This window comes from Rattus norvegicus, chromosome 7, assembly GCF_021556685.1.
Source record: "Rattus norvegicus strain SHRSP/BbbUtx chromosome 7, alternate assembly SHRSP_T2T, whole genome shotgun sequence".
Classification (NCBI taxonomy): domain Eukaryota; kingdom Metazoa; phylum Chordata; class Mammalia; order Rodentia; family Muridae; genus Rattus; species Rattus norvegicus.
In genome coordinates, this window is record NC_141540.1 from 41946941 (window position 1) to 41970406 (window position 23466).

Sequence of the window (23466 nt, forward strand, 5' to 3'; positions counted from 1 at the left end):
TGTCCTCGGCAGTAGACGCATTGCCCAGTGAACGAGAGTAGAGGGTTGCAAGTGATTAGAAGTTAGTTACTGCCAGCTTGTTTCTTACAGACTTACCTTGTCCACTACCCCTGCTTCTTAGCCTGCTCGACTACAGTGCACTCTCAACCATGGAGCACTATCTCAGCGCAGCACATGCTGAGAGAGAGAGAGAGAGAGACAGAGAGAGAGAGAGAGAGAGAGAGAAAGAGAGAGAGAGACAGAGAGAGAGACAGAGAGAGAGACAGAGAGACAGAGAGACAGAGAGACAGAGAGACAGAGAGACAGAGAGACAGAGAGACAGAGAGACAGAGAGGGAGGGAGGGGGAGGGAGGGAGGGAGGAAGGTAGAGAGAGAGCGAGTGAGCCAGGAGATTGTGGACCAAAAGACCTGACTCTATGAGCCACAATAGCGTTTCTACATTGATGATCTTATGTCATATATTTCATCACAGCAATGCAAAGGGATTATCCCAGACTTACAAAGTTATTTAAACTTTAGAAACATGGTAGCACATCGGCAAAATGGATGAACAGATGAGAGCACAGCCTTGGCGACAAGTTCATGTGAGTTCCTGCTGGGTATTAAATGGATCCAATATTGCTGTAGACAAAGGGTTTTTATTATCTGTTGGGCTGTAATAAGTGAACTTATTTTGGATGTAGATGATTCACTGTGGTATAAAATATCAACTTTATTGCCAATGAAAATTATACTGGAGGATGGATTTGGCTTGGTATGGGTTAAGGTATCCTGGATTTTTATATTCATCCATTCCCACTTTATACATTTGTATAGCACGGTAAAGGAAATTCAAGGTCTGTGGATGTCAACCTTTGTTGTGGTCACTATCGCTCACAACTACATGAAACAGGCAAGAAAATTGAACAGAAAAAAATGTTCCATTTCTACTAAATTGAGAGAACTCAATTCCATTTGACTGAATACAACACCAAGATTATAGTGTTAAATATATTGTAGCCATTACAGCAACAAGGCATAATGCTCTGTTTTTTCTACTTATGAAGTTAGAGTTGATGATAATGTATGTCTACATATCAAAGAAGTCTGAATTTGGGTCAGACTCTATGGCAGGCAGAAGAGTCCTCAAAGAGACCCATGGCTTGAGAATACATTCCCCAAGGAATGGGAATTAATGTAGCAATTAGCTGACCTCAAAATTGGGAGTTTCTCCAAGGATGTCCAGATGTGCCTGATGTAATCACATGGGTCATCAAGTGAGGAGGAACAGAGGTAATGGCACAGTGATGTGTTGATGAAAGACTAGGCCAGCCCTCTTTGATTTGGAGATGAAAGTCAGCTATCAGTTACAAGCAATGGGCAGGATGGACATACTGGAGTAGAGAGAAGACAGATTCTACTCCAGAGTCTCCATGAACAAACGCAACCCTGCCTCTCTCTTCCTCTTAGTGTAGCTGGATCTGTTCAGAATCTTAATGGTAGGACTGACTGTAGGATAAATTTGTGTTGTTTCAAGGTGCTAGATCTTAGGTCAATTTACCGAATTTTGAGGAAATGATACAATTTCAGCAACGATATGAAACTAATCTAGACTACAAAGAATCCCCCTCAGTGCCAACACCAGACCATAAAGGTTGAATCAAAGGCTGTGTTATAAAGCATGGCTGGGGGAAATCCTTGTGTACCTGACTGTCAGATAGGATGGGCTCTTTGCCACAAGAATCCTTCGAAAACCTCATACCCAAAGACCCTGAGAGTGGACTGCTGAAAATGCTTCCTTTCCTCAGGGAACTGCTACTGTGGGGGAAAATGGGATACGATGGCAAAGACAGAGCTTTTCTATGGCCCAGTTTCATGAAAACATTGTGCTTTCTCAGCAGTTTAAAACCACTCTGTCATTCTGTGGCTACCTCAGTAAAAACCGGTTGCAAAAATATAGAGTATACCAAAGCTAAAGAACTCCGAAACAATGTATCATGTGCATTTAACCATACCTTTTAATCTAAGGCTAACCCAAAACATTTTGTGAGGAAAAAAAAAACTGTCATGAAGGTTGACTTATTCTATTTCAGGAAGTAGTAAAAATGGCTATTAGTACTTTTGGTTAATTAAGGCCTTGGGAATACAGGCTGCACTTTTGAGTGGATCTGTTTCGTATCTAAGCCGGTTAGCCAAACTCTGATGTTTTATTTGTGATCTAATGTAAGAAAGGAAATAGTCATAACCAGAGGCCATAAGTGCTCTGGATATTAAGTAGGTCAGCACTGGAATCCTGTAAATCATGTTTGCACCCTTTGCACTTTTCATGATAATATGTGCCCATAATTTTTCGTTGCAATGTTTTTCACTTGTTCTGTAATAACCACTTTGGTGAAAGATGTGCTGTTTGACCCATGCTCCTCAGAACACATTGTATTTTTCGACTTGTTTATTCTTATAGTTCTTGTCTTTCTTTAGTGCTTAGAGGCTAGAATTTGGAAAGCATTCCACAGGGTTTCATCCTCATAAAACTACTGCAGAGACTGCGGGTGAGGGCATGGGGATGTGAGATCTGCACTGGAGCCACATTTCTTTTCTTACCGTAATTCTAGCGAAAGTGCCTTACAGAATGATCTGTGAAAGACAGTCATTAATGAAATGAGAATTCCTCAGAAAAAGTGCCTATGTCAGTTATCAATATTTTATATATACATTTACCAACTTGCTTCAGAATTTTGAGTAGTTACCCAGGAAAACAGAAAACAACAACAGAAATACCTTCTGTAAATATAAAGGTGATATTTAGGAAACGATTTCTGAAATGTGAGCATAGCTTCCCAGCTTGGGAAAACCTCATTTAGGTCAGAGATAGATATTTTCAAGTATTCTGTCATGGATTTCACATATTAAATCTCCCTTCTCTTCTCTCTTCTCTCTTCTCTCTTCTCCTCTCTCTCTCTCTCTCTCTCTCTCTCTCTCTCTCTCTCTCTCACCTTTTCTGTTCACATATTTTATTGAAATTTCACTGAAGTAGAGATTTTTCAAGACGGATACACGGATACACAATCAACATTAAATTTACTGACATTGTTAAACTACTATTCTGTGGAACCATGGCTGGAAACCCACTGGCAAAATTCCTTTTGTGCATAGACTTGTGCATAGTCTGGTTTCTTTAGAGAGCTCTCATGTTTCCTGCATGTGAACGAACTGCAGTGTAGTCCCAGAAGAACATATATTCTGTGTATATTTTGATTTCTTATAGTGATGATAAAACTTTTTTCTTTTTATTTTAATGGATATTTTTCATTTACATTTCAAATGATATCACCTTTCCCAGTTTCCTGTCCATAAACCCCCTATCCTGTCCCCCTCTCCTTCTTCTATGAGGGTGTCCCCCCCATCACCCACCCTTTCCTGCCTCCCTGCCATGACATTCACCTACATTGGGGGAGGTCCAGACTTGGCAGGACCAAGGGCTTCTCCTCCCATTGGTGCCCAACAAGGCCATCCTCTGCTACATATGCAGCTGGAGCCATGGATCTGTCCATGTGTACTCTTTGGATGGTGGTTTAGTACCTGTATTGTTGTCTTTATGAGGTTGCAAACCCCTTCAGCTCCTTCAATCCTTTTCTAACTCCTCCAGTGAGGAACCCGTTCTCATTTCAAGGGTGTGCTGCTAGCATCTGCCTCTGTATTTGTCAGGCTCTGGCTGAGACTCTCAGGAGACAGCTATATCAAGCTCCTATCAGCACATACTTCTTGGCATCAGCCATATTGTCTGGGTTAGGTGGCTGTATGTATATGGGCTGTATTCCCAGGTGGGGCAGGCTCTGAATGGCCATTCCTTCAGTCTCTGCTTCAAACTTTGTCTCCATATCTTCTATGAATATTTTTGTTCCCCCTTCTAAGAAGGACTGAAACATCTGCACTTTGGTTGTCCTTTTTCTTGTGCTTCATGTGGTCTGTAGATTGTATCTTGAATATTCCGAGCTTTTTGGCTAATATCCACTTATCAGTGAGTGCATACCATGTGTGTTTTTATGTGATTGGGTTACTTCACTCAGGACGATATTTTCTAGTTCCATACATTTGCCTATGAATTTCATGTAGTCATTGTTTTTGATAGCTGAGTAATATTCCATTGTGTAGATGTAACACATTTTCTGTATCCATTCCTCTGTTGAAGGACATCTAGGTTCTTTCCAGCTTTTGGGTATTATAAATAAGGCTGCTATGAACATAGTGGAGCATGTGTCCTTGTTATATGTTGGAGCATCTTCTGGGTATATGCCCAGGAGTGGTATAGCTGGGTCCTCAATTTCTTATTATGTTTTTCTATGTCAATGCAATTTGTTCATACACATATGTCCTTTTCCTTTCAACCAGTCACTAACTCCACTGCCTACAAGACATTTTAGAAACATTGAAAAATGCATTCTTCTAGCTCCATCTGGAAGCATTACAGATTTAAAATGTGTACTTAGTTAAAATATATTTATATCACTTCCCCTTCCTTTTTTCTACCCCACTATGTCTACCTCTCTTGATCCCTTCCAATGTCAGTCTCTTCTTCTTTATTACTGCACACACACACACACACACACACACACACACACACACACACACACACACACAACTTACAATTACAACCTGCTGACTCTTTTTAATGTTGCTTGCATATATGTTTCTAGAGAAGACTACATTGTATTTGAATAAACAATCCTAAAGGAAGGCTAATTCTTCTCTCTCTCTCTCTCTCTCTCTCTCTCTCTCTCTCTCTCTCTCTCTGCCATTAGTTATTTGTAGTTTATAATCGTGGGCAAGCCCCCATGAGACTTCACGTATCTGCAGTATGATATCCACTGGTGTTGGAATTGCTTAGGCAGCCATGTTGAGAATCCATGATTTGCAGCTTTCCTGTCAGGGCTAGGAGGCACAGTATCACTTGGTACAGTATTCTTGGTCCTCTGGCTCTTACAGTGTTTGTGCTCGCTCTTCAGGCAATATCCCTTGACCTTAAGAGTTGTATTTAAGACATTTCTAAGTGGGGCTAGGCACTCTGAAGTCAGTTGTTCCCTAAATTTTGGCTCATTATGGCTTTCCGTAATAGATTCCTTCTAGTGAAAAAAACTATTTTCTTTGATGATGGATGAGATCTGCACTTACCTATTTATATAATGACAAGCATTTAGAATGCATTTAGAGATTACACTGATAGGAAGGTGGTGTTAGCAGGCTCTCCTATAAGTTCTATGACCTCACTAACCCTGGGATGACTTTTCAAGACCAGAGGTGATATATCCCTGTCAGTCGGGTATTGAGTCTAATTATAGAATGGTTGTTTACTAACAAAACATAAGTGCCACTCACTACTACAACTTTGGGGCGATATGCAGTTCTCATAGTTGTTGTAGTTCATGGTCAAAACAAAATGCTTGTTTCTGAAAAAGTACTTCAATAATTTTGTTCCCTCTTTTGCTGTAACCACCTCTTCCTTGTTCACCCCTCTGAGTTGACCATAATCTTGCTTGTAACAGCGGCACTCTGCACAGTAGTCATCAAAAGATTACTTTATAATTCTTGAATATTAAAAGCAAAGACACTTTTGAGTGTCTACTTTGTACCAAGTTTTTGTGGGCCTGTGGGAAGTTTAGGAGCTGACTCAGTTGTGGTCACTCGTGAATAAAAGAGAGAGCTAACCTAGCCAGCAATGTGTCCTATGGACCAAGTGTTTTCTCACATACCCACCTCCCAACACACAGACAAATTTGTCAGACAATTTAAAAGGAGAAAGAACTCACTTCGGCTTATGGTTTCAGTTGTTTCAGTCCATGGCTGGCTCACTTCCTTTCTATAAAACTTGAAACACCTCATGGCCTCAGGAGGACCAGTAAGCAGAGAAGAGCTTGAGACAGCACACACCTTCCCAAGGCCCACCCCCAATGATTTATTTTCTCTTTTCCCATTCTACCTCCTGTTTGTCCATCAACAGATTGATCCAATAATGAAATCAGTGCCCTCATCCCTCACCGTCCTCCCTGTAACTCCACCAGACCTGAACCAAACTTTCAACTATGAGTCATTCAGAGGATGCTTCATATATAACCCGTAACACCACAAAAAATTCTAATTAAAAGCAAAGAGCACACATTTCGAGAAAGGATATTCTTTATCTCACCCCTACTATCACATAACATATTAGTGAAAGGTAAAGCATATGCATTTCATGAAGGTAAGTTGTGTATGTAGACAGTAGGGGTATATTTAGACTTTGTAGTCTTGTTCAAAACATTTAGGAAAACATTTCAAATTGGTATATTTTATAGAAGAATCTTATTTTAAAATGTGATATTCTAAAATGGTGCCAACTTGAAGGACGTAAACAAGAGTCACTTTCTTATTATTCAGGTGGCTGCCATCTCTATAACTAGGGCACTATGGGAGCATACAGACATTGCCTTCAGCCAGTTTCAAGTAAGAAGACGGTACCAACTGTCCCCTTCTTGCTCTTTTAAAGAAATTCATTTATTTGTATATATTTTAATACACTGTCCCTGTCTTCAGATACATTAGAAGAGGGCATTGGATCCCATTACAGATGTTTGTGAGGCACCATGTTGTTGCTGAGAATTGAACTCAGGACCTCTGGAAGAGTTGCCATTGCTCTAAACTGCTGAGCCAGCTCTCCAGTTCCCCTTCTTGCTCTTATTCCATGTTTCATGTTCAATGATTCACTAACTCAGTGTACATGGGAATACCATGTAACAACTGTGTTGATTTTGAGACCGGGATAAAGTAGTGATAACACCAAGCGAACAAACATAAAACAAAACAAAAGCATCCTATACTCAAAGAGAGTTGTAGCATAATGAGATTTGGATGGTTTCAATGCATTCTATTTCATTGTAAATGGAATATGCAGTTTTAAAAATATTCATATCCCTGTTTGTTTCGATATTTTTAAGATAGGATTCCTGGGTTTCTCTGGACAGTGTTGGCTGTCCTGTAACTCACTCTATAGATCATGCTGGCCTTGAACTCATAGAGATCCACCTGTCTTTGCTTCCCAAGTGCTGGCATCGATCACATGCACCACAACCGCCTGGCCCTTCATATTCTTTATGATGTTGGGAAGTTGAGTAATGAACAAAAGTGTTCCAGCACATTGTGCTACTTATCTAATAGTGAAAGCCCCCAATAGCTTAATTAGGATACTTGTTTTCCTCACTTTGAACATAATTTATAGACCAAATATATAGGGAAAAAAGATATCCATTTTCTCTCAGAAATGAAGTGATGAACATGTGATTCATAATAAGAATGGTTAACAAGACACCATTGCTCATTTACTGAATATAAATTAATGCAATCATAAATACAAGCATTTTTTGCTTCACATTCTTTTCTCTGGAAGTCATCTTGCCCAGACTCCATGTTTGTACTGACATATCGCAGAGATTCTGTGTTAAGAGCCATCATCGGATTCTGTTTTGTATAAATTACTGTGAGAATGATTAGGCCTGGAAGAAATAAATTTTTAAAATAATATTTAATTGATTGTTGAAGCTGTTTTATGTATATTGCATTTTCATATTTTATTAAACATTTTCATTAGGCAAATAAATCGCTTTTCTCAAGCCAATATGCTTCTTCTTTGGAATAAAATATAGCTTCTGAATTTTAATATTTGCCCATGCTATAAATCAATAAATTCTGTGTTTGTATGTCAACCAAAGAAAAAGTAGTTTGGTAAAATTTGCAATTAATTTCATGGAATAATTTAATGCAAGTAAAAACACACATTAATGGATCAGTCTGAATACATAAATTATGTGCCTACATGATTCATAACTACATTTTTCACACAAACATGAAAATAAATTTCTTCAGGATATAAACCAGGTTTAGTCAATAATTATTTAGGAAGAATGCAGCTACTATAAGAGGGCAATCAAGTGCTAAGAAATTTGGAATCATTGAACTAGCAATTTTGACAGTTCAGAATTAGATAACTTTTCTCAGTCCAGCAGTTGTTATGTTTTTCTACAGAAATTTTGTCAAAACCAGAGCAATACTATCAGTTTTCATTTTCCCTTCTGTATTTAAGGTCTGATTGATAATCAGGGCTGTCATGGAGGCAAGATGTAGCAGAACCACTGGGCACTAGGTTTGACATTTATAGTATCTCAAATCTCAACTTTATCACTATCTCTGCACAATATCATCTATTTTATGAAATATAAGTATATTGTATGCATTAATGGAAAACTAACTATGAGCATAAACTAAGGGACATAAAACACTGTGGCCAACACATTTGAAAATCCCAAATTGTTCAATATACTGGTGTTTTCCAAAAACATGAAAGAATGAATTAAAACAAGAGTCTGAAGACCTAAGCATGAATGTAACATTAATCTCATATTTGAGATAATATAGTTGCTTTAATTTTGTATAGGAAGATAATCACAGATATATGAGGCTCTGTAAGGTAAAAATGTTAATTATTATAATAAATGTAAGAAACATTAACTTCCACAGTCATCTGAGCTGCCTCTCAGTTGCTCTCTATATGTTGCTCAAGGAAGTATAAATATCAAGTATATATGGCATTATCTGAAGTTTCTTTGGATAGGAGTAAATTCTGTAAAATGGGAACTCTAAACCTCATTCAATTGACCAGATTAGTATTATTTTTTAAGTGAAAGGGCCCAGTTAAAATACACAGTTTTAAGTAGCAAAAGCATTTTTCAGTCAAATAAGCTATTTGACTATCAGCTCATTGTTAAATCTTTAATTGATCAAGAAATTAGATGACTACTTTGTCACCCTCCTTCAGCTCATGCTTGGGCAGTCAGAGTGAGACTACATGGGTGTGGCTTCTGCTATCACTAGAAGACACAGTCTCACAGCAAACTCCCAGACTTTTGGCACAAACAGTCTTTCCCCTCCCTCTTCAGGAATTGTTTTGTAAATGTATCCTTTGGGACTGGACTCCACAACTCTGCATTACAATAGGGTGTAGTTTTTGCTAAAATTTTCCATTTGTTTTAAAGAGTAGATTCCTTAAGGATGAGAGAAGACTACACTTGTGTGATGATCTGAGGACAGAGATTTGGGACCATTATGGTTTAATAAATGTGATAAAGCAGACTTGGGAAAGCCCATAGACCTTAAGCCTTCACAAAGAACTACAGGGATGCATATTAGGCATGCATGCTTTGAGTGGGAGAAATAGTCTTCCCCAGGAAAAAGCATACTGGTGGGTTATCCAAGAACAAATGGACAGAGCTAAAAAAGTAAGTAAATTTATACAGATTGAGCAGTTTCTACCTATGTATTTAGGGATATGTATGTATATATGAATATATAATATATAAAAATAATTTTTTAAAAATTAATCATTACATTTGTTTACACTTCAAGTGATATCCCACTTCCCAGTTACCCCGCCACAACCCCTCATCCCACATCTGCCCTCTGTTCCCTCCCCTTTTCCTCTATGAGGGTGCTCCTCTACCCACCCACCCTCTCCTGCCCCACTGCTCCTGCATCTCACAACTCTAGGGCATCAAACCTCCACAGGACCAAGGGCCTCCCCATCTATTGATGCCAGACAATGCCATCCTCTGCTACATATGTATATGGTGCCATAGATCTTTACTGTACACTTCTTGGTAATGGTTTAGCCCCTGGGAGCACTGGGTAGTTCAGTCAGCAAACGTTGTTCTTATGGGGTTGAAGTCCCCCTCTGCTCCTCCAAGTCCTTCTGTCAGCCTCCCTACTAGGGTTCCTCGAGCTCAGTCTGAATTAATGAACGAAGAGGCCATCAATTGGAATGAAGTCAAAAAAATATACATGGGGTGTTGGAAGGATGAAAAGAAAAGAGAAATTGTGTAATTATATTATAGTCTCAGAAGATAAAGAGAATTATTAAAGTGTTTAAGCAACATATATAAAGAGGACATCTATGTCAATGTGCCCATCCCAAGATTCAGAGACTTGTTGAAGAGGGTACCTAAAAATTAGAAGAGCTGGGAGTCAAGAAGGACTAGAGTTTAACAATTTTCTTTTCATGGTTCTATTAAGAATTGTTTATGTAGTCTAGTAAGACAGAAAGCACTTGCTGCCAAACTTTATGGTCTCAGTTTGATCTTCGGACCTCACATAGTGGAAGAAGAGAACCAACTAACACAAATTGTCATCAGTTTGACCTCTATGCAAATGAAATGTTTTACAGAAATGTTAAAAATTTATTACTATCCAAGGAGCCACAGAAGACACCTTCCTTTGGTCAGGGTATCTGTTTACAGGAATAAAATGGTAACTAAGCTTACATTAGTATAAGATGATACCAGGCAGTGTCCAGGCAGCCATGGTGCAGGAGGAGCTGAGAGTCTACATCTTCATCTGAAGGACACTAGGAGAAGATTGGTTTCCATGTGGTTAGCATCTCAGTGCCCATCCCCACAGTGACACACTTGGTCCCACAATGTCACACCAACTCCAACAAGACCATACATCCTAATAGTGCCACTCCCTGTGCCAAGAATATTCAAATCACCACAGTCACTTTTTCTTTTTTAAAGATTAGAAGTGAAAGATCCCCAGAGCGGGGAGACCCTCACTCAAGTCTTGGGATGACGCAACCTCCCAAGAACTCATGTAAGACCGTCCTTGCTGTAATTTACACAAGGTTTATTGATAGGAACCAGTGCACAGGGGTCGAGACTCGTATCCCACACAGAGGCAGAGGAGTCTGAACACAAGTAGCTAAGAGAAATGGAATTTAAAGGAAGAAACCACAACCAAGGGGGTAGGCGTCATTGGAAAATGTCGAGAATACCAGTGAAAAATCACAAGGAGAAGCTTCCTGTTTCTCAAGAATATTTAACTTTATGGTCCACCAGTTCCTGGGAGAAGCTTCCTACTTCTCAAGATTGTCCTCTAAGATTTTAATCTAACTTTATGGTCAGCTAGCTCCTGGGAGAGAGTTGTCGAACTGAGTGGTGTAATTATCAGTTCTATAGTCAGTCAAGTTCCTGGAACAGAGTCACTGAACTGGCTAACCTACATTTTTGGCTCTACTCTGTTTGCTAGGGGGTCTGAATTTTCCTGGCCCTTCAGAAATAATAAGAGGTGGGGCCTTATTGGAGGAAAGGTATAATTGGAGAGTGGGCTTTGATGTTTCAAAAGAGCATGCCAAGCTTGGATTCTCTCTCTTTTTCTGTCTAAAGATTTGGAAGAAGCTCTCAGCTACTGCCTTAGCTCTTGCAGTTCTGCTGTCAATGTTCCCTGTTATGATGATAATGAGCTAAATCTATGAAACTATAAGCAAATCTCCAGTTAAATGTTTTCTCTTACAATAGTTGTCTTGGTCATGGTGACTTGCCTTCAAAGCAATAGAACAGTATTTTAGGAGAGCTAAAAACAACACACTGACTAGCATGGCAAGATATTCTAAAGGTGCAACCATATCACTCATATCTTAGTGGTATCCTATAGCTTTCTAAGGTAACTTAGGGCCCAATAACAGACAGCAAATCACACCTAGTTTTAGAAACCTAGCAATGTGGCAAATGAGGCCATAGATTTTAGAAGAGAATCTAGTACTGCTGCTTTTCTAGACCAGCATAATCCTTAATTATGTTCTAAAACTTATTCTATATGCACATAGAAAACAATTCTATATCCGATAGAGGGCTAATATCTAAAATATACAAAGAACTCAAGAAGTTAGACTCCAGAGAGCCAAATAACCCTATTAAAAATGGGGTACAGAGGGGTTGGGGATTTGGCTCAGTGGTAGAGTGCTTGCCTAGCAAGCACAAGGCCCTGGGTTCGGTCCCCAGCTCCGGAAAAAAAGAAAAGAAAAAAAATGGGGTACAGAAATAAACAAAGAATTTACAGCTGAGGAATATCAAGTGGCTTGGAAGCACCTAAAGAAATGTCCAACATCCTTAGTCATTAGGGAAATGCAAATCAAAACGACCCTGAGATTCCACCTCACACCAGTCAGAATGGCAAAGATCAAAAACTCAGACAACAGCAGATGCTGGCAAGGATGTGGAGAAAGAGGAACACTCCTCCATTGTTGGTGGAATTGCAAACTGGTACAACCATTCTGGAAATCAGTCTGGAGGTTCCTCAGAAAATTGGACATTGCACTATCTTGGACCCAGCTACACTTCTCCTGGGCATATACCAAAAAGATGCTCCAACATCCAACAAAGACACATGCTCTACTATGTTCATAGCAGCATTATTTATAATAGCCAGAAGCTGGAAAGAATCCAGATGCCCTTCAACAGAGAAATGGATACAGAAAATGTGGTGCATGTACATAATGGAGTACTACTCAGTTATCAAAAACAATGACTTCATGAAATTCATAAGCAAATGGATGGAACTAGAAAATATCATCCTGAGTGAGATAACCCAATCACAGAAAAATACACATGGTATGTACTCATTGATAAGTGGATATTTGCCCAAAAGTTCGAATTACCCAAGATGCAATGCACAGACCACATGAAACTCAAGAAGGATGACCAAACTATGGATGCTTCATTCCTTCTTTAAAAGGGGAACAAAAATATCTATAGGAGGGGATAGGGAGGCAAAGTTTAGAGCAGAGACTGAAGTAACAGCCATTCAGAGCCTGCCCCACATGTGGCCCTTATATATACAGCCACCAAAACTAGGTAAGATGGATGAAGCGAAATAAAGAAAGAAATTAAAAACTTTTTAGAATTTAATGAAAATGAAGGTACAACATACCCAAACTTATGGGACACAATGAAAGCTGTGCTAAGAGGAAAACTCATAGCGCTGAGTGCCTGCAGAAAGAAACAGGAAAGAGCATATGTCAGCAGCTTGACAGCACACCTAAAAGCTCTAGAACAAAAAGAAGCAAATACACCCAGGAGGAGTAGAAGGCAGGAAATAATCAAACTCAGAGCTGAAATCAACCAAGTAGAAACAAAAAGGACCATAGAAACAATCAACAGAACCAAAAGTTGGTTCTTTGAGAAAATCAACAAGATAGATAAACCCTTAGCCAGACTAACGAGAGGACACAGAGAGTGCGTCCAAATTAACAAAATCAGAAATGAAAAGGGAGACATAACTACAGATTCAGAGGAAATTCAAAAAATCATCAGATCTTACTATAAAAACCTATATTCAACAAAACTTGAAAATCTGCAGGAAATGGACAATTTCCTAGACAGATACCAGGTATCGAGGTTAAATCAGGAACAGATAAACCAGTTAAACAACCCCATAACTCCTAAGGAAATAGAAGCAGTCATTAAAGGTCTCCCAACCAAAAAGAGCCCAGGTCCAGACGGGTTTAGTGCAGAATTCTATCAAACCTTCATAGAAGACCTCATACCAATATTATCCAAACTATTCCACAAAATTGAAACAGATGGAGCACTACCGAATTCCTTCTATGAAGCCACAATTACTCTTATACCTAAACCACACAAAGACCCAACAAAGAAAGAGAACTTCAGACCAATTTCCCTTATGAATATCAACGCAAAAATACTCAATAAAATTCTGGCAAACCGAATTCAAGAGCACATCAAAACAATCATCCACCATGATCAAGTAGGCTTCATCCCAGGCATGCAGGGATGGTTTAATATACTGAAAACCATCAATGTGATCCATTATATAAACAAACTAAAAGAACAGAACCACATGATCATTTCATTAGATGCTGAGAAAGCATTTGACAAAATTCAACACCCCTTCATGATAAATGTCCTGGAAAGAATAGGAATTCAAGGCCCATACCTAAACATAGTAAAAGCCATATACAGCAAACCAGTTGCTAACATTAAACTAAATGGAGAGAAACTTGAAGCAATCCCACTAAAATCAGGGACTAGACAAGGCTGCCCACTCTCTCCCTTCTTATTCAATATAGTTCTTGAAGTTCTAGCCAGAGCAATCAGACAACAAAAGGAGATCAAGGGGATACAGATCAGAAAAGAAGAGGTCAAAATATCACTATTTGCAGATGATATGATAGTATATTTAAGTGATCCCAAAAGTTCCACCAGAGAACTACTAAAGCTGATAAACAACTTCAGCAAAGTGGCTGGGTATAAAATTAACTCAAATAAATCAGTTGCCTTCCTCTATACAAAAGAGAAACAAGCCGAGAAAGAAATTAGGGAAACGACACCCTTCCTAATAGACCCAAATAATATAAAGTACCTCGGTGTGACTTTAACCAAGCAAGTAAAAGATTTGTACAATAAGAACTTCAAGACTCTGAAGAAAGTAATTGAAGAAGACCTCAGAAGATGGAAAGATCTCCCATGCTCATGGATTGGCAGGATTAATATAGTAAAAATGGACATTTTACCAAAAGCAATCTACAGATTCAATGCAATCCCCATCAAAATACCAATCCAATTCTTCAAAGAGTTAGACAGAACAATTTGCAAATTCATCTGGGATAACAAAAAACCCAGGATAGCTAAAGCTATCCTCAACAATAAAAGGACTTCAGGGGGAATCACTATCCCTGAACTCAAGCAGTATTACAGAGCAATAGTGATAAAAACTGCATGGTATTGGTACAGAGACAGACAGATAGACCAATGGAACAGAATTGAAGACCCAGAAATGAACCCACACACCTATGGTCACTTGATTTTTGACAAAGGAGCCAAAACCATCCAATGGAAAAAAGATAGCATTTTCAGCACATGGTGCTGGTTCAACTGGAGGTCAACATGTAGAAGAATGCAGATCGATCCATGCTTATCACCCTGTACAAAGCTTAAGTCCAAGTGGATCAAGGACCTCCACGTCAAACCAGACACACTCAAACTAATAGAAGAAAAACTAGGGAAGCATCTGGAACACATGGGCACTGGAAAAAATTTCCTGAACAAAACACCAATGGCTTACGCTCTAAGATCAAGAATCGACAAATGGGATCTCATAAAACTGCAAAGCTTTTGTAAGGCAAAGGACACTGTGGTTAGGACAAAACGGCAACCAACAGATTGGGAAAAGATCTTTACCAATCCTACAACAGATAGAGGCCTTATATCCAAAATATACAAAGAACTCAAGAAGTTAGACCGCAGGGAAACAAATAACCCTATTAAAAATGGGGTTCAGAGCTAAACAAAGAATTCACAGCTGAGGAATGCCGAATGGCTGAGAAACACCTAAAGAAATGTTCAACATCTTTAGTCATAAGGGAAATGCAAATCAAAACAACCCTGAGATTTCACCTCACACCAGTGAGAATGGCTAAGATCAAAAACTCAGGTGACAGCAGATGCTGGCGAGGATGCGGAGAAAGAGGATCACTCCTCCATTGTTGGTGGGCTTTCAGACTGGTAAAACCATTCTGGAAATCAGTCTGGAGGTTCCTCAGAAAATTGGACATTGAACTGCCTGAGGATCCAGCTATACCTCTCTTGGGCATATACCCAAAAGATGCCCCAACATAGAAATAAGACATGTGCTCCACTATGTTCATCGCAGCCTTATTTATAATAGCCAGAAGCTGGAAAGAACCCAGATGCCCTTCAACAGAGGAATGGATACAGAAAAATGTGGTACATCTACACAATGGAATATTACTCAGCTATCAAAAACAATGACTTTATGAAATTCATAGACAAATGGTTGGAACTGGAAAATATCATCCTGAGTGAGGTAACCCAATCACAGAAAAACACACATGGTATGCACTCATTGATAAGTGGCTACTAGCCCAAATGCTTGAATTACCCTAGATGCATAGAACACATGAAACTGAAGACGGATGATCAAAATGTGAATGCTTCATTCCTTCTTTAAAAGGGGAACAAGAATACCCTTGGCAGGTAATAGAGAGGCAAAGATTAAAACAGACACAGAAGGAACACCCATTCAGAGCCTGCCCCACATGTGGCCCATACATATACAGCCACCCAATTAGACAAGATGGATGAAGCAAAGAAGTGCAGGCAGACAGGAGCCGGATGTAGATCTCTCCTGAGAGACACAGCCAGAATACAGCAAACACCGAGGCGTATGCCAGCAGCAAACCACTGAACTGAGAATAGGACCCCCGTTGAAGGAATCAGAGAAAGCTTGAAGGGACTCGAGACCCCATTTGTACAACAATGCCAAGCAACCAGAGCTTCCAGGGACTAAGCCACTACCTAAAGACTATACATGGACTGACCCTGGACTCTGACCTCATAGGTAGCAATGAATATCCTAGTAAGAGCACCAGTGGAAGGGGAAGCCCTCTGTCTTGCTAAGACTGAACCCCCAGTGAACTAGACTATGGGGGGAGGGCGGCAATGGGGGGAGGTTTGTGAGGGGAACACCCATAAGGAAGGGGAGGGGGGAGGGCAATGTTTGCCCGGAAACCGGGAAAGGGAATAACACTCGAAATGTATATAAGAAATACTCAAATTAATAAAAAAAATTAAAAAAAAGAAGTGTATGCTGACAGGAACTGGATATAGATCTCTCCTGAGAGACACAGCCAGAACATGTCAAATACAGAGGCGAATGCTAGCAACAAACCATTGAACTGAGAACAGGACCCCTGTTAAAGAAATTAGAGAAAGGACTGAAAGAGCTGAAGTGGCTTGCAACCCCATTAGAACAACAATGTCAACCAACCAGAGCTTCCAGGGACTAAACCACTACCCAAACACTATACATGGACTGACCCAGGGCTCCAACTGAATATATAGCAGTGAATAGCCTTGTTGGGGCACCAGTGGAATGGGGAACCCCCAGTGTAGGGGATTGTTGCAGGGGCCGTAAGGGTGGATGGATGGGGAGGGGAACACCCTTATCGAAGGAGAGGAGGAGAGGCAAGGAACTGGGATGGACTGGGAACTGGAAAAGGGAATAATAACATTTGAAATGTAAATAAGAAATACCCAATTTAATAAAAATGGGGGAAAAAGGGAAGAAATGTATCTAGTACTCTCCCAACAATAGAAGATTCTCTATACAGCAAATAGAGACCACCACAAAAAATTTACAACTGGACTTAGTGCAGAGATCAAAACATTGTGGGGAGTTCAGCCCCAGAAGATACATCTTCAATACAACTTCTGTACCTATATGTAGCTCAAGGAGCATCATAGAAATTGGGCAAGGAAGGAATTCTATGTAAGACTCAGAGGATCAGTAAGTCAGGTGTGAAACTGTATCTCTTAAAAATGCCTACACAAACAAGTAATGACAATATGAATAGACCTGCTAATGCAGCATAGAGTCTCAGCCCTAGATGAAGAACTATAGGCAACCGATGAAGGCTTAGAAAGGAAGGAAGAATTGACCTATCCTGAGTTGTGTCCTTTCATTGGTTGTTTAATGCAAAGTGGTCTACCTAGAATCCACATAGACAAAAAGATAAATATGTGCTTAGTAAGCTGTATTTGTGTATTTGTATTCCCTTTCCAGATTTCCCCTATCTCAACCTACCACTCCCTGCTTCTATGAGAGTGCTCTCCCACGCACCCATCTAATCCCACCTCTCAGCCCTGGCATTTCCCTACACTGGAACATCTAACCTTCACAAGACCAAGGGCCTCTCTTCCCATTAATGTCTGATAAGGCCACCCTCTGTTACATATGTGGTTGGAGCCATTGGTCCCTCCATGTGTACTCTTTGGTTGGTGGTTTAGTCTCTGGGAGCTATGGGTAGTCTGGTTGGCTGTTTTTGTTGTTCTTCTTATGGGTTGCAAACCCCTTCAGCTCTTTCATCCTTTCTCTAATTCCTCCATTGGGGGCCCCATGCTCAGTCCAATGGTTGACTGCAAGCATCTGCTTCTCTATTTGTCAGACTCTGGCAGAGGCTCACAAGAGACAGCTATAGGAGACTCCTGTCAGCAAGCTTGTCTTGACATCTGCAATAGTGTCTGGGTTTGATGTCTGTATATGGGATGGATCCCCAGGTGGGGCAGTCTCTAGATGTCTTTTCCTTCAGTCTCTGCTCCATACTTTCTCTGTATTTCCTCCTGTGGGTATTTTGTTTCCCCTTCTAAGAAGGACTGAAGCATCCACTCTTTGGTCTTCCTTCTTCCTGAGCTTCATGTGGTGGTCTGCAAATTCTATCTTGGGTATTCCGAGTTTTGGGGCTAATATTCACTTATCAGTGAGTGTATACCATGTGTGTTCTTTTGTGATTGGTTTACCTCACTCAGGATGATATTTTCTAGTTCCATCCATTTGCCTATCAATTTCATGAAGTCATTGTTTTAAATAGCTAAGTAGTATTCCATTGTGTAAATGTACCACATTTTCTGTATCCATTCCTTTGTTGAAGGACATCTGGGTTCTTTCCAACTTCTGGCTATTATAAATATGGTTGCTATGAACATGGTAGAGCACGTGTCCTTGTTATATGTTGCAGCATCTTTTGGGTCTATGCCAAGGAGTGGTATAACTGGGTTCTCAGGTAGTACTATGTCCAATTTTCTGAGGAACTGCCGGACTGACTTCTAGAGTGGTTGTACCAGCTTGCAATCCCACCAGCAAAGGAGGAGTGTTCCTCTTTCTCCACACCCTAGCCAGCATCTGCTGTTGCCTGAGTTTTTGATCTTTGCCATTCTTACTGGTGTGAGGTGGAATCTCAGGGTTGTTTTGATTTGCATTTCTCTGATAACTAAGGATGTTGAACATTTCTTTAGGTGCTTCTGAGCCATTCAGTATTCCTCAGTTGAGAATTCTTTGTTTAGCTCTCTACTCCATTTTTTCATAGGGTTATTTATTTTTCTGGAGTCTAACTTCTTGAGCTCTTTGTATATATTGGATATTAGCCCTCTATCGGATGTAGGATTGGTAAAGATATTTTTCCAATTTGTTGGTTGCCATTTGATTCTATTGACAGTGTCCTTTTCCTTACAGAAGCTTTGATTTTTCGATTCTTGATTTTAGAGCATAAGCCATTGGTGTTCTGTTCAGGAAATTTTCCCCATGTGCCTATGTGTTCGAGGCTTTTCCCTACTTTCTCTTCTATTAGTTTCACTTTATCTAGTTTTTATGTGGAGGGCTTTGATCCATTTGGACATAAGCTTTGTACAAGGAGATAAGAATGGGTTGATATGCATTCTTCTACAGGCTGACCTTCAGTTGAACCAGCACCATTTGTTGAAAATGCTGTTTTTTTATTGCATCATTTTAGCTATTTGATCAAGTGACCATAGGAGTGTGGGTTCCTTTCTAGGTCTTCAATTCTATTCCATTGATTTACTTCCTGTCTATGTACCAATACTATGTAGTTTTTATCATGATTGATCTGTAATACAGCTCGAAGTCAAGGATAGTGATTCTCCCAGAAGTTCTTTTATTGCTGAGAACAGTTGACGCCATTCTGGCTTTTTTGTTATTCCAAATAAATTTGCAAATTGCTCTTTCTAACTCTATGAAAAATTGAGTAGGAGTTTTAATGGGGATTGCATTGAATCTGTAGATTGCTTTTGGCAAGATGGCCATTTTTACTATATCAATCCTGTCAATCCTGAGCACGGGAGATCTTTTCATCTTCTGAGAGCTTCTTTAATTTCTTTCTTTAAAGGCTTGAAGTTCTTGTCATACAGGTCTTTCACTTGCTTGGTTAAAGTCACACCACAGTAGGGGAGATTTGAAGAAGAATTGTCTATCTTTTTCAAGTGGTATCATGGTTGAAACTCCATTGAGTAGACAATAAGGCATCATGCTTCCTGATGAAGGCCATTTTGCCTTCATCTCACATTTTCATGTTCACCTCAGATTCACCATCCTTCTGCCTCCACCTGCCAAGTGCTGGGATTGCATGTGTGCATGGTCATATCTAGAAATTACCTTGTGCTGACTAAGAGCTTTTATACTCCTGGCAAGTTTTTAGTTTTTACCTGCTTGCTTACTCTGAGTTTGATTATTATGCAAACCATCATTGAATATGTGTATAGCTTTTATGCCTGATATCAGAGGCAATCTGTTAAAAGGCTGGCCTTCATCTCTCCCCAGCTTGGGTTTGAACAAACCAAAGATCACAAGGACATTTTCACAACAACACAAAGTAGTGTGAATGTTATGTCTGTGAAAGCGTGGTTCCATGTTTTCCACACGATAGCACAGGGGGCTCTACTGGTGGATGTCACTAGCCAGTATCAAACTCTGTCTTCAATATCATGACAGTTCTTCAGATGCTAGAACTTTATTTACCCTTGGAGATTTCACAGCCTTGTCCCTTGGAGGAAGAGAGTTCCCTTGTGCGAGGCAGTAAACCTTTCTTCAGGGCGACTTACACATTGTCAGGTTGATGGGGCACAAAGGATAAGTTTCTCTTCTACATTCAAGTTAGTCCTAAATATCACTAAACTTCAAATCTTCCTGGCCTCGGCTGTGGCTCAGTGCCATCAATGGAGTGGTGACATCAACTGGGTGGTGACATCAATGGGGTGCAGTACCTCCTGATACCAGTTTTCCTTGTTTCCTAGTAAACACTATTTCTGAACTTTCTCCATTTGACTTCCCATTAGAGAGTATTTTCCCAGAGCTTGCTTCATTGTGAGCTCACCACCTCTGAGTCTTCATCCACTTAAGAGTCCTAAGTACCCAAAAGAATATGAGACAGGGGACTCTTAGAATGGGACATTGCTCAAAATGAGGAGCTCTTCTCGCGAAGCATTAATGGGGGACACATTCAACAGTGTTTGAAATAACTTCACTTTGTAGGGTCTGTCTGATCAATCATCTGGGTATACAGAGAGAATATACGACAGAGGGTGAAGGTTCCTTTAGTCTGCAAATTGACATCACTGTGAATTCCCTATGACATTGCAAACAGTTTTGCTGGGCCTCCCAAGTGTAGAGAATGATGCCTGAAGTGAGTCAAACAAACAAAGGTATTTCAGATGAATTTTCTCCATGTGTCTACATGCCTAAAATTTTTTTGAGTTATGTATCATCTTGGAAGATGGTCTTAGAAACAGTGGGTTAGATTTAATTATGATAATTATGTACTTTTCTCCTACTGTTTTTGGTTATTTTATTTATTAACATTTCAAATGGTATCCTTTTTCCTGGTTTCCCCTCAGCATACTCCCTATTCCGTCCCCCTCCCCCTTGCTTCTCTGCGGGTGATCCCCCATCCACCTACCAACTCCCACCTTACTACCCTATCATTCCCCTATGCTAGGGCACTGAGCCTTCACAGTACCAAGGGCCTCCCTCCCACTGATGCTAAAGAAGGCTATCCTCTGCTACATATGCAGCTGAAGTAATGGATCCTTCCACGTGTACTCTTTGGTTGGTGGTTTAGTCCTTGGGAGCTCCAAGGGATCTGGTTGTTTGATATTGTTGTTCTTTCTATGGGCTTGCAAATCTTTCAACTCCTTTAGTCCTTTCTGTAACTCCTCCATGGAGATCCCCGTGCTCAGTCTGATGGCTGCAAGGATCTGCATCTGGGTTGGTCAGGCTCTGACAGAGTCTCTCAGGAGACAGCTATATCAGGCTTCTGTCAGCAAGTACTTCTTGGCATCAGCAATAGTGTCTGCGTTTGGTGTCTGCATATGGGATGTATCCCCAGGTGGGATAGTCTCTAGATGACCTTTCCTTCAGTTTCTGCTCCACTCTTTGTCACTGTATTTCCTCTAGACAGGAGCAATTCTGGGTTAATATTTTTGAGATGAGTGATTGGTCCCATCCCTCAAAAAAATGCATGGCAGAAAATATAACTGCCACACAATGACATTTTAAAAACTTTTTATTTAAAAAACTCTAAGTGGAGAAGCTGTATTCTAAAGCTGGTAATAAATAGCCTGACTCTTTAAAGATTTATTTTATTTTAGTTTTAATTATGTGAATGTGTGTCTGTGTGGAGGCATATGCATTAATAGGCAGGTAGGTAACTCTGGAGTCTTGAATGTGGATGTCTATCTCTTCCCTTTGAGTTGGGGTTACAGATGGATCTAAACTACCAGATGTGGATGCTGGGAACTAAGCAACAAGTCTCATAAGTGCTGAATCATATTCCCAGCCTCACTGAATTCTTGGCATAATGGTAGGGGTTATAGAGAAGATGCAGTTTGGACATAGAGAGGTGGAAAGGAAGAACATACAGAGAAGTTTTACAACAGAGCTGACTGGGTCATTTAAAGTGTTGTTCTGAGCAGTTGTGGATGCTGAAGTCTCCGTTCTGGAATGGGACAGGAAAACCAGAGCTGAGATGCCCAAAATTAACACTCCAAAGCAACATTCAGCTTGGATCAAACTTGAACTTGATGGAATGCCAATGAACTAAGCAGCTGCCTGTGAATACTGTCATTTAGAAGCTTGAAGGATGAAACGTGGAAAAGTCAAATGCCTATGCCTTGTGTTTGTAAAACCTTAGGTCACACAGGGTAATAGGGAAGAAATAGGTTACTCAGCTCACTGCATGCTGGTGACTGATGGAAAGGAAGATACCATACAGATCAGAAAAGACAATAGTCGACCATTACAGAGAATATATTCTCAGATGACCAGCCACAACCAAGTTTGTGGTGAACCAACCTATGGTTTTGAAAATGAGGCTAATGAACGCTGAAGACGGGTCCGTGGTTAAGAGCACTTTCTGTCCTTGGAGAGGACTGGAGTTCAGGTTCTAGCACTTGCCTGGGGTAGATCCAAACTTCCTCTGTATCCATTTAGAGAGGCTCCAAAGCCCTCTGCACGAATCTGCAGGCACCTGGTGTACATAAGTAAACAGGCACACACACAGATAAAGATAGAAAGCAAATGGCTACAATGAAACAGAAAGTAATTTGCTTTCTCCCAAAGCAACTTTGTCTGGCTCTGACTTTTATTCTAAACAAGTTTACAAAATATGAAATTATTTTTTTATTTGGAACTAAACATGTATGTGTTTTGTTTGCAATTTCAATGCATTAAAATTTTTAAAAAGCCTTACCAGATGTTACTTTCTTAGGAAATCATAAATCTGGAATGTTTTCATAAAATGGCCAATTTGTGAAGAAATTGTTTTTTCTAGGGAGGTCAAGATGAAAGCTTTTGCTTTGCTGTGTTCAGCTGTTCTGTCTAGTCATAAAATACATTCTTTTCCTCTTTAACAGATCTGTTGGAACAGGACAGGTGTAACACTGAAGCTACCTGTGTATCTGGAAGTTCTGCCATCTATACGGAAGGAACTGAGACTCAAGCCGCAAGTAGAGTGTGCACTGTCCTCTGTATGCAGCAGCTGGACTGTGACAGACATTTTATAAATGCACATTTGATGCCAGTAAGGCTTTATCGAGGGGTTGTTTTCTACAGAAAATCTGTGCATTGGATTGTTACATTTGGTATTTATTTTCATAAAGATCGACAAGTACCTTCCAATTCCACCTTTGGTGTGAGGACAGCAAGCTCCGAGGTCTTCAGGTCCTTTGGGTTTTGCTGGCTGACTTCAGGAATATCCTTTGAAATCCCCTGCCCAGGAAATAGAATGTGAGCTCATCTTTTTTAGGA

At 40.0% G+C, this 23466-nt stretch overlaps 1 long non-coding RNA gene across 1 annotated transcript in view; it reads right to left on the minus strand.

Annotated features, from left to right (window-relative positions):
- LOC120093566 (uncharacterized) overlaps positions 1–23466 on the minus strand; it is a 43602-nt gene that overhangs the window by 11666 nt on the left and 8470 nt on the right. Inside the window, exon 2 of the long non-coding RNA XR_015625305.1 lies at positions 23331–23427. This is a non-coding gene — a long non-coding RNA (uncharacterized LOC120093566). The remainder of the gene's footprint in view (positions 1–23330; positions 23428–23466) is intronic.